The sequence below is a fragment of the Heterocephalus glaber genome, unplaced genomic scaffold (assembly GCF_053883595.1).
Source record: "Heterocephalus glaber isolate CG9 unplaced genomic scaffold, H.glaber_assembly_v1.0 deba00001429, whole genome shotgun sequence".
Classification (NCBI taxonomy): Eukaryota; Metazoa; Chordata; class Mammalia; order Rodentia; family Bathyergidae; genus Heterocephalus; species Heterocephalus glaber.
This window is the reverse complement of record NW_028258294.1, coordinates 8321678-8334655: the sequence shown is the minus strand read 5'-3', so window position 1 is coordinate 8334655 and position 12978 is coordinate 8321678. Positions and strand designations below refer to the sequence as shown.

Genomic DNA, 12978 nt, shown 5'->3' with positions numbered 1-12978 from the left:
GGGTTCTCCTCCTTTACATTTAATTTCTTGTTGTGCCAGATGGGTTCATTCTGCTTTACTTCCTGGGGTTGTGATCTTCAATGTCTGTTCCTAGAATATTGTGTAAAATTTTTTGGAGTGCTGGTTTGGTATTCCTAAGGTGCTCTTTGTCATGAAATTATCTTATTTCTCCATCCATTTTGAAAGATAGTTTTTCAGGGTACATCAATCTGGGTTGGAGGTTATTTTCCTTTAGGGGTTGAAATACATCACTCCAAGCTCTTCTTGCCTTGATGGTTTGTGTTGAGAAGTCTGCTGTGATTCTGATGGGCTTTCCTTTGTATGTGATTTGTTTCTTTTCTCTAACTGCTTGTAGAACTTTGTTCTTCTGTTGAGTTTCTGGAATCTTAACAATTATATGCCTATGTGTAGATTTTTTTGATCAAGGCTATTTGGAGTCCTATATGCCTCACTTATCTGTATGTCAAGCTCTTTTCCCCTGCTTGGGAAGTTTTCTGCCATTACTTCTGAGAAGAGTTTTTTATGTCATCTGCGCTCTCTCCTATTTCTTCATTGACTCCGATCAGTCTTATGTTATTCTTCTTTGCATCATCTAGCAGCTGCTGAATTGATTTCTCGTGTTCCCTTATAAGTGTGAAGAATTTTTTCTTTTCCTGGTCATTAATTGCAATCTTATCTTCTGTATCTGAAATTCTGTGCTCACATTGGCTCATTCTGCTGTGTAGACTTTCAATGGAGTTTTTCATCTCCTGGAAATCTATTTGGATCTGCTTTATGGGTTCCATTTGTTTCCTATGTTGGGATTCCTTTATGTTCCTCAGCTCCTCTCTAGATTTATTAATCATGTCTTGCACTAGGATCACAATTTCTCCTGTTATCTGAGAAATTATTTCTGATTTCATTTTTTCCAGATCCCCTTTTGTTGCCACTTCAGTGGGTCTGGGTGGTTGAGTATCAGAGTGTTCCATTTCATTTCCCTCTGGGTTGCTGTAGGTGATCTGGAAGTCTGGTTTTGAGTCTTATTTACGTGTTTTCTCATTTTGACTGGGGGAGGGGCATGGGGGTGCTGTTGGTACTTGTGCAGATCACCTCCTCTGAGCTGGGAGAAGTGGGACAGAGGCTGTGTGTGGTGGTAGGGATGGTGGCCCAGAAGCCCCTACCTCTGGGCCAGGAGCAGTGGGCCTGACCAACATTTCTTAATACATTCAAATTGATATATCCTGATATGTATTGTCACAATCAGATTCAATGAAATATATAAAATATACTATTCTAATGATCTAAAAATTCTGCAATGCTGTGTGGCTGGGAATAATAAAGTCCTTATAAGAAAATTAGAATAATGTTAACATATTAATTGTTATGTTTATAAAAGGCTCTCAGACAGTTAATATAATAGCAGGTGAGATATTATTAGTTTAAATTCATACCTGAAGAAATATTCAAGTGATTTTCCCTAGGACATATAGATTTTCAAACCCAGGGGCATGTTTATTTTATTTACAGAACATAATATAATGCTTGTCAGAAAGCATGAACTTAATATACATTTGTAAAATAAAAGAATAAAGGTGTACTCTAACAATTCTTATTTAAGTACCCTTCTCTTCCCATTATCCCATTGGCCCACCTGTTTCTCTAGTTCCAGTACTTTACTGCCTTGAATTAGTCTATAGACACTTTAAAAGGAAAGATAAGTAACAGTATTAAAAATATAGACAGCTTTTGGAATTGGAAGGGACTGTAGGGAAAATTTTGTGCTATCTTCTTCATCCTGAAGAAATATAAAGACCAGAGAATATAAATGGTTGATTCAAGTTTATGTGCCTAGTAAATTGAGACATTGCCTTGAAACCAGGCATTCTGGAAGTTTGCGTTATTCTGCTAACATTTCTTTTATATATGATTGGTTTGGTTGTCAAGATCAGCTCATCCTGTCTTTAGGATGAATCTGAACTTTTGACACATGTGTCCACATTGAAAGATCTCTTTGCTCAAATGCCTCCTGGGAGCTTCAACCTCAAACTGTGCAAAGTAGAGCTTATACCAGTTTGCTTTTCTCCTTGTTTGTCCACCTGAAATATGGGCAGTCAAATTTTCTCAGCTTACAATGAAATGATACAAAGTTCCTGGATTTCTCTTTTTCCCTTATCCTCACATCCAAATAACTGCAAAGTCTTAATAATTTTACAGCTACCCCATTCCTCATAACTGCCTCACTCTACCCATCACTATTTCAGGCTGTTGTCATCTCTTTCCTGAAACACTGTAATAGCCTTCTACTTCATCTCTCTACCTTTGGTTTTGTCCCCTGAACTTTATATAGTCAGAGTAAAAAAAGTATAAACATGAACACATACTGTATATTTTCTTTTTAAAACCTTCAGATTTGAAAACAAGGATTTTTATGACATATAAATTTTCTCAAAACATAGTTTTTTTTTATTCTCCATTTTTATTTTGCAATTCAATACACATGTCATAGTCATTCCAGACATTTAAATATGTTGATTAAGAGCGCCTTCTGAAGTTGTATAGATAGAACTGAGTCTTGACTCTAGTGTAGTAAATGTTTAATTGACTTAATTTCTGTAAGAGTTTTTTTTTTTTTGTACCAGGGCTCGAACTCAGGACCTCATACTTTCAAGGGAGGCATGATGCCACTGAGCTACATCCCTGGCCCTTGTAAGATTCTTTTATTTTTCACTTGAGAAGCAAAGAAGAGGCAGAAGGATGATAAATTTGAATTTAGCATGAGCAACATAGTAACTTAGGGAGGACCTGTGTCAACATAAAAAATAAAAAAGGGACTGTGTGTAGATACCACATTTTCTTTATCCATTCACCTAGTGATCAACATATAAGTTGCTTCCAGAAATTAAGAATTATGAATTTTTCTGCTATAAATATTTGTATGTATGTATCACTGCAATATGATGTCTTTAGCTCTTTGGGAAACTACCAAGAAGGGGAATATCTGGTTCAAAATGGAATTTCTATCTTTAGTTCTTTGAGAAATATCCATGTTGATTTCCATAATGGCTGCACTAATTTATAATCCCATCGATGATAGAGAAGCATTCCTTTTTTCCCAGAGCCACATCAGCATTATTATTATTTGACTTTTTGATGATTTCCATTCTTTCTGGCATAAGTTGAAATTTTAGTAGTTTTTAAATTTGCATTTCTGCTATGGTCACATATGTTAAAAATTCTTTCATATTTTTATTAGCCATTTATACTTTTGAGAATTGTTTATTCATTTCATTGCCCAGTTTTTGATTCGGTCTTTTATTTTGGTACTGTAATTTTTTTAAGTTCTTACATATTCTAGATATTAGTCCTTTGTCTAAGGAATAGCTAACAATGTTTTTTTTCCCATTTTGTGAGTTGTCCCTTCTCTCTGTTGATTGTTTCTTATGCCTTGCAGAAGCTTTTTAATTTGATATAGTCCCATTTGGAATACTATTCACTATAAAGGAGAATAAATTTGAGACATTTGTAAAAAAATATTTCTTATTTTATTTTATTGACCAGAACATCCAGAAAAATGTTGATTAGTACTTATAGTAGTATGTATTTCTGTCTTAATTCTGAGTATTTGATGTTACACCCTTCAGTATCTTCCTTACTGAATGCTTTGTTAAAGCTAGTGTCTATTTATAGATTGCAAAGCTCTGTATTTTAAAAATTTCCAATAAATAATTAATTTATTAAAAACAATTATAATGTAAATGGGGAAAGGAGACCTAGAGACAAAGGACAGGAGGTGGTGGATGGAGAGGGGAAGGGAATAAAAATGAATCAAGATATACTATACGCAAGTACTTCTTCCCAAAGATGATTATAAAAATCATATACTGTGAACATATACTAATAAAATAAAACTTTTTAAAAAGTCTCTGGAGGTAGTTCAGTGAAAAGGCATTGCATTCAATCCTAGTACCACATACACACACACCCTAAGAAAGAGTAGAAGAAGTGGAAGTATCAGAAGAAGGAGGAGAAGGAGGAAAAAGAGAAGGAGGAGGAGAAGGAGGAGGAGAAAAATAAGGAAGGAAAAAAAGAAAAAAGAAGTTAGGGAAAAAAGAAAGAAAGAAAGAAAAAAAGGAAAGAAAGTGAAAGAAAGAAAGGAAAGAAAGAAGAAAAGAGAGAGAAAGCAAAAGAAAGGTGAGGCTAATCCTATTTCTTTCTAAAGTGATCATTATGTACCTTACACATATTTAGTAAGCACTTAATATATGTCAGCTATTACACATCATATATTCCATGCCTTTATTCATATAGATTCTTTTTGGGAATGTAATATTTTCTGTCTTACCTTGGATCAGTGTTCCTTTTCACTGAAAACTAAATTCATTTCAATTCAGTTCATTCTCCTTCCAAAATTCCCTTAACATACTTTCCCAAGAGTTCCCTAATCCCTTGTGCACACCTTTATTGTGAAGTTTATGAGAAGGTAGCAAGTCCATAATGACTTTTGTAAACTACTTGATACATGGGTACAGAGTTTTTATTTTTATTATTTTATTTTTATTTTTAATACATTAGCTTGAGCAGTGTCAGGAAAAAAGGAGCCTGGAAGTTAAAAAAAGTGTGTTGATAATATTTATCATTTTTTAAAAAGCAATAGTATTTCTTGGGCTTTCTCTTATTTGATCAGTGGAAATAAAATCTGCTCCTGCTAAATAATTCTAGGTGTGCCTAAATGATATTTATAAATGATCATGGACTAATCCTCTCATTTATCTATTATATCCTATTTTTTCATTTGACATGGAACAGTGCCTTGATTTATTTTTATTTATTTATTTATTTTTTTGGTACCAGGGATCGAACTTGGGTCCTTGCACTTGAGCAGCAGGGAGCAAAACCACTGAGCTAAATCCCTGGCCCATGCCTTGATTTATTTTTGATGTAATGTGAAGACCAGTGTCCTCTGGTTTCACCTCAGCTCCAACTTCTGGGTGCTAGAATTCATTCTGCTCCAAAGAAGAGGCGAAGTGCCTCAAATAATATGTCCTTGGTGGCATTTACCTATCTTTTCTTGAAAAATACCTAGACATGTCTTTTTATTTACCACAAGCTTCTAGAAAGCATAAGGAAATTCAGATTATACCATAACTAAATATTTCTACATAATCATCACTATAGTTATAATTACAGAGAAGTTTACAATAAAGTTTCCTCTTTTTTATTAAAAATTATTTGAAAAATGTATTAGATACACACTAGAGAGCAAAAATGTTTCCTGGGAATACAAAAGGAAATACTATATATCATATGCCATAATGAATTTACTGTGTGGTGGCAAAGATAAGTAGACATATTAACAATTTAACTCTGTAAAACTCCTGTTCTAGATGTATTGTGCTCTGGCTCTAAAAAGATACTGAGATTTTTCTCCAATTCTCCATAGTACATATAGCATTTTACTATTATCTATCACTTGCTCCATGTTTAGCAGAAAACCTAAAGATAGGAAACTCAATTTAGGAAATGTCATAATTTCATGTTGTCTCTTTCTGTGCACTTCCAGTCCTGGCCTATCTTTGCACACATCTTTTGGTGTGTGTGCTTGCTTGCTGTGTGTGTGTGTGTGTGTGTGTGTGTGTGTATGTATCAGTACAGATTGAACCCAGGGTTTTCACACTCAGCTGGATCCATAGCTTTTAAAACTTTATGTTTTGGAATAGGGTATTGCTATGTCACTCACTACACTGCCCAGGTTTGCGATCTTCCTGCCTCAGCCTCTCAGAGGGCTGGAATAACGAATATGTGCCATCATGACCATTTTATCTGCACACACCTTTATTCTTTACTTCCATTCTATTTCAAGATGTGTTCTTCCTCCGGGCTATGCATTTTAACCCAGTTTAAGACTTCTCTCATATCCTCAAGTCTTCTGTATATCATATGTTCTCTTTTACTCTGTCGGTTTCAGCTACTTGCTGCCCATTACCTTTGTATTATATGCACTTTATCAGCTTTCACTCTAAAGAAACACATGTCCTCCTTACTCAGTTCCTTTATCTACCACTAAAATCTAGAAAGCACAGGGAAATTCACATTATATCACACTTAAATATTACTTGGTACACATCAGAATTGCTTCAATTACACAGAATGACACAATAGAAAGTGTTGCTTAGTATAAGGGACAAAAGAAAATCACATATACTATTAGGTAATATGCTCATTTTCTAAAAATAATTTAGCTTTACTGAATATGTTACACATAGATACATACTATAACAATGTAATTCTATTCCTGGGAATGTTGGTACCCATAGAAACGCATGTACATGCTTACAAAGAGATGAGTCACTATTTATAATAACCACAAATCTAGAAGAATTAAAATTGTTATGAAAATTAGAAGGAATAAAATATTTCACATATTAATATAATTATATATCATACTGTGATGCAAGTGAACGACCAGAACCATAACCACAGCATCAGTGATCTCTAAAACAGAAACGTTCAAATGAATACTTATGGCACAATTCCATTTTCATTTCGAAGACCAATAGTATTAAACTATTTTGTTTAAGTTTGCAGTGGCTGATGTGAAACTAGGGAAAAAGCAAAACAAGGGATCAATTATCATAAAAATCAAGACAGCAGTTACTTTGGGGAGATAGATGAGAAAATAACTGTGAATGGGAACAAGGAACCTAGATCTTTGTCAAAACAAATTAATTTATAGGTATAAAAATAATTTCCATAGTGACTAGACATTTAAAAACATCATGAGAATTTTTTTTATCTGACCTATTGGTAGAAAATCACAAGTTTCATGGGTTATTCACCAGTGGCCACCCTTCCAGGTAGCATTTCTGACTTAAGCATAGCAGGAACTGGTCTCAACTCTAAAGTCAATCTTTCATCTTCTTGCTCCTAAACACAAAGTAAGTTTTACTTTTACCAGTAAAATGTTTCCTTGTCATTAAAGTCAAACCTATTGCTCGACTTTTTCTACTTAAAAAATTAAACACTTTGCTACTTACTATTTTACAAATAATTCATTTTAATTTCAGATAAAATGAGTTAAAATTTGTCTCATTTCAGTGGGATAAAATAAGTCAGGTATTATTGTCATTTCACTTTTTATACATGCGGAAAGTGAAGCAAAGAGAAGTTTAAAAAGTCACTCACCAGCACATAGCTTGTATTACCAAAAGTAGTTTTCAAACCCAGATCATCTAGCTTCAGAATGTGAATTCTTAAGTACTATAGTGCATTATGTTGCCATAGTATGCAAACTTATCAGGATTAAAGGAACATGAAACATAAAAGCAAAGAAAGAAATTTCAAGGGCCTAGAAATGGAATCCTATTACAAACCATTTCAAAACTGAAGTATTGATTTCTATTAGCATTTCTTTCTCCTACAAAAAAAATCACTTTATTTCTACGACTTCTGTGTCTGAGTAAATAGTACCATACCCCATCTAATTGCTTTGGTAAAAAAACAATGTTAACTACCCTTATTCTTTTTTTACCCTTCGTCTGCCTCATTCAACTTTTCAATGAGTCCTTTCACCTCTACTTCCAAAATACATTCTAAAAAAGCACACAGAAAACATACATTGGGATCATTTATTCCAGAGGTCAGCAAAAATTTCTCTAAAAGGCCAGATAGTAGGTATGTTTGGGATTCAAGAGCATATGGTTTCTGTCAAAATGATTCAGCTTTACCATTGTGGCAAAAAAGAGGAATAGATAACACATAAACAAAAGGGGAGGCTTTGTTCCAATAAAAATTAATGAATAAAAACAAGGTTTTTGAACAACCCCTGTATTATCCTAGTATTTTCTGTCAAATTATGTTCTGTATTAAGTCATCTGCTTTGTGGCACATTATGCAAACCTGACATTCTGTGCAAAATTTCAGAATGAATGTCTTAATTATTGCATCATACTAATTTCAATCAAACTATTTGTGTTACAAGGAGGAGAAAAATAGCATTTCAGGTACAATTTCTAAATGACAGCTTTCAAGGTTTTCTCTAATTTTTCTTTGTAATGAGGTTTTCCTATATCTAAGTCTAAAAGAACAATGCTGATATTCTTTAATTGTTGAATAGAAACATTTGTACCTTCTACTTTTTATTATAAATTGTAGATAGTTATTTTCTTCCATAAACTAGTAGTGATTTAATCACTTTATTTGGTTTATCATGTGACAAGCGTGTGTGCATGTGCATGTGCACATGCGTGCATGTTGCTTAGAATGGGGTGGGTAGGGATTATTAACAATAAAGGGATCTGCTGGATACCCAGGAGACATTTAACCAATCAATAGATTCAGCTTGCTAATAACAAATTCCAATGATTTTTTTCTTTAGATTCTTTCATCTCTTACTGTGACATTTAAGAGTATGTATAGATACTTGGTTTAAGTTCTTTGGTTATTTCATGTATAAAGTTTGACTTATTCAATATTGTTTTTAAGAGGTTTAATATTGTTTTTAAAGGGTTGAAGTCACTGGCTCATCTTCAACATCTTCCCATTAATTACTCAAAACACTCCATTATGAATGCTGGCTTTGTCTATGCATTTGAATTTCTCAAACATTTAAATAAAAAGTAATGATAAATAGGTCTCAAAATGCATTGACTAATATCTTGGAGAAAGAATAAAAAGGGAGGAAATTTTTGCAGCCTATGACAGTTTAGGGTAATTTGAGTTATTCAAGGGGTAGATGAAGAAACAATTCAAGTTTGAGCCTGGGGACATTTGAAAGGGAAGACAAATAAAATGAATATTTATAATTATGACACTATATGCTCTAAGTACTATGCCAAATCCCTCCTCTCTCTTATGATTCTGTCTTTAATAAAATCTAAGTATTGTAGCCCATTGTTTTTAGGGATATGGTTTTTTCAGTAGGAGCCTTCTTATAAGTCTTAGAAAAGCAGAGAGAATACAAACTTATATCTGAGTTAAACAAAAAGCGTTTTTAGGTTTTGACATTTTTATTCACTGATAATAAATATAGTATTCCGAATATTAAGGTGATTGTGAATGATGTACTAGCACCTGGAACATGACCTTCATGGAGCACTTTTCGGTTTACCATCACTGGACGAAGAGCTTGGGGTTTCCCCGATGGAATTTCTGCTATGTGAGGCCCCTCTTTCTGATGTAGTAATTTTATTCTTGGCTCATTCTCAACAATTAAAAAAATCGTGAAAGACTGAGTGTTTTACAGGAAAATATCAAAAGGATAAGAAGAATTTCAGTTCTTCTTAGAGTCTAAAAGTAAAAAGGGAGTTAGGGAAAAGAAGAGGAAAGGGAAAGATGACAGGAGTCTGCCATATTTCTTCTTTTTCCCAGAGTATTGTATGAAAACAAAACTAGAGAAATATTAATGCTGCTTGGAAGTGGACATATCTTAAAATCCAGTATTACTATTAACATTTTACTACTAACTAATAGATTAAGTTTTCTTAGTTATAATATTAACATTATTAGGATGCAACATACAAACACAGAAGTCTAGAGAGATCATCGTTGAGCAGATAAATAAAGCAAGTTTTGTTTACCTCTCCTGGTATTATTTTGTTGGTCCATTCTGTTTGGTCAGGTTATTGCTTTGTGACCTGCTTTGCCCATTTTCTTCTCAGAGAGACAGCAGATTGCAATGGTTACAAGTATTTCTAGGGTCAGACAGCTTTGCTTTGAATTATGACTCCACCGCTTACTGTACAAAGTGGGCCTTTTGAAAGTAGTAAGGTGGGTACAAAGTAGTCTCTTTTTGAATTTGTTTGATGATAAAGTTGGTTGACACAGTAAAAGTCACTGATTAGAACACTGAGGTCATAGCTCAGTGGTAGAATATGTGCCTAGCATGCTCAAAGGCCTGGGTGCAAAATGCATTACCAATAATACATAAATAAACAAACAAATAAACTTTGCATTGTACACAATCACAGTGAATGCTGAGCTCAACAGCCCTGCAATGTGGGAGTCAGAGTGAGCTATTATTAGCTGTATTCATTGTCATATGCTTGCTACCTCAATTCCTGCATTATTTTACACTTCTAATTTAAAACTAAACAGATCCCGATTCATATTTTTTCAAATTGTTGCTCTCTGAAGTAGAAATCAAAAATTTTGATGGAAATTGAATGAATGTTTTTGAAAAGATCATTTTTAACATGCCATCCCCTGTTATGCGGAACAACAACAGAAAGAAAAATCAACATTCTTTAAAGAAATTGACTCTTCTTACAAGCTTATGTTCCACTGATCCAGTAAGCAACACAAGAGAAAGTAGTGATCTGATTCTCCTTTTGACCTGGGGCTTCCTGCATGTTGGCTGAAACACGTATTCCTGGGAAAGATGTTTCTATGGTGTGCTGTGTCTTGTCACTAATACTTTTCTCTTCCTAATGTGACTTATACCAATCATCCATAAACTAGAGCTGGATCTCTTGGGAGGATTTAAATGTGGTTTTCCCCAGGAGAATTTTATACCAAAAACATAATTTCACATTGATCTGGTCACAAATTCTTATGTCAGTTTTCATTTCCATCTTAGATTCTTTCAAAACCCAAGAGAATATTGAGGAATTATGAAAAAATAGTTTTGATTTCTGTTGGGAATTTTTTCATAGATTAGAAAATGAAGAAATTTGAAATGCCTAAAATTAAAGATATTTTACCTTTTTTGATATTCATGTATGTGTTTTTGATATTTGGTATATGTACCTATATATTCTGCACTGAGTTTTGATGATTTTCTTCTTAAGGCTCCAAAATAAAACACTGTAGGTTAAGATGCAGTCTTAAGAACACTGCATTTTTGTAGTAGTTCTGGTACTTTTTGATTATGTGACATTCCCTTTTTGTATCTTGACTAGCCCATTTGAAAAAATAGAGATAGTGATATTCCATACTTAATAGTGTACTTTATGTATACATTCATTTATTTACAGAGATTAAAGTAGCCTCTGATATATAAATGCAAGTTACTTTATTCATATTTTACAGATTAGGAACATGAAATGCAAAGAAGCATCTCTTAATCTCTACACTATACATTCTTTCTTGATCAACTATCCATAGATATTAACTACACTTTTCATAAAATTTTTATTTTAGGGCCGGGGATTTAGCTCAGTTTTCAATTTTTGCTGCCTGCTCGGTAAGTGCAAGGACCAGAGTTCAATCCTCGGTACCAAAAAAAAAAATTATTTTAATGACTCAGTTATTACATTATGAGGAAAGTGACTTTTCAGAAAAGCTGCACTTTGATTTTAGCAAATATTAGCAATGAAGAAAGCATAACAAACCACTGTGGAAATCAATATGGAGATACCTCAAAGACCTAGGACTGGAAGTCCCATTTGACTCAGCTATTCCCTTGTTGGGTATCTTCCCCAAAGAATTAAAAGAATCATACCAGCGATATATGTTCACCCATGTTCATAGCAGTACAGTTTGTAATAGCTAAAACTTGGAAACAGCCCAAATGCCTGTCAACTGGAGACTGGATAAAGAAAATGTGGTTTTATTATAAATGGAGTACAACTCAGCCATAAAAAATGAGAAATTAGAGACATTTATAGCTAAATGGATGCACATTAAGCCGATACTCTTAAGTGAAATAAATAGGACACACGTGTAAATATCGAAGTTTCTCTAGTGTGAGAAACTGAAAGTGTAAATAAGGACCAAAAGGTATAATAGATAATGTGAAATAGGAAGAAAAGGGGCAAAGGGGAAGGGGAAGTGGGAGTGATAGGGGAAAGGAAAGAAGGGAATGGAATCAATATGAGAAAATGAAAAAATGGGGACAAAGTCTTTGTAAATAGGGATGGGTGGAGGGGTTGAAGGGAGGGCAGGGGAAGGGGAAAAAATAAGAACCAAGAGAGATTATGTAAAGGTGCAAATTTCCAGTGATGAATGCCATTATATTGTATACCTAAAATGTAGCAATAAAATAACATTTTTTTTAAAAAAATAAAGAATAATAAAATGCTACCATGTTAGGTAGTAACTTGCCTCTCTCCCTTTTCTTCCATGCACCTTTAAAAGACAACTGGATAAAAAAAAAAGTGAAAGAGGGAAGCAAAATGTTCAAGAAAAAAGACAAGAAGAGTTTGCAAGTTCAATATAGATTAAAATGCTGTATTTAGGAAAATTGGACTTGAGCATCAAGGAAGCTTATTTATTAAGGGTTTGTAACATGCATAAAAAACTTTTGAGATGTTTTTGTTAGGAAATATGCGATTTATTTAACAAAGTTGATGGTTCCTGGTGTTATTACTGTGATTTTAGAATTTTAGTGAGAATAATGTCACTAGTCAGAGGATTTCAGGTAAAACAGATATTGTGGGAATTCAACACTTCTTTGCTGAATGCTATTGAGAATCACTCTTATATCTTAAAGGCATTCTAAAGAGAGGATATAGTTTTCCTTTTTCCTCTGGGGCCTGACCTTTGCTAGGAATGCAGTTAAAAGATGGAAAGTCCGCAAGGCAAGGACCACGTGAACTTCAGCACTTGCAACATTGCCTTCCTCCTCACTGTCCCCATGAAAAGCAAGGAATCAGAGCTGAGTGGGGATCCAGGAAAGAAACTTCTCTTTTACTTATATATATATATGTATCCTATTGCTACTATTTCTTTGGAGAACCTAATACACCCTGTGACTCAGTTGGCTGAGCCAATAGCATCTGAAAACATGAGAAAATCTTGCAGTTTGAAAGTGGCATAGATTATTAATTTATTTGATGTAGCCTCAAGAGATCAGGAAGGTCTAATTATGGTAAATTATTAGTAAATTTAAAATAGCAAACTTTGAGAACCTCAGAACTATATTTCAAAATGCTAAGGAGCATAAAAACATATTAATGTAAGTAATGGCAATATATATATATAAATAGATTCAGTATGAGAATTGACTCACATGATTATGGAGGGTCAAAAATTGCCATGATGTACTCATTGCACTATTGACAG

The 12978-nt window shown here is 33.7% G+C and overlaps 1 long non-coding RNA gene across 1 annotated transcript in view; it reads left to right on the top strand.

The window, feature by feature from the left end:
• LOC147827862 (uncharacterized) overlaps positions 1-12628 on the top strand; it is a 348252-nt gene extending 335624 nt beyond the window's left edge. Inside the window, exon 5 of the long non-coding RNA XR_015451605.1 lies at positions 2619-12628. This is a non-coding gene — a long non-coding RNA (uncharacterized LOC147827862). The remainder of the gene's footprint in view (positions 1-2618) is intronic.
• The last annotated feature ends 350 nt before the right edge of the window (positions 12629-12978 follow it).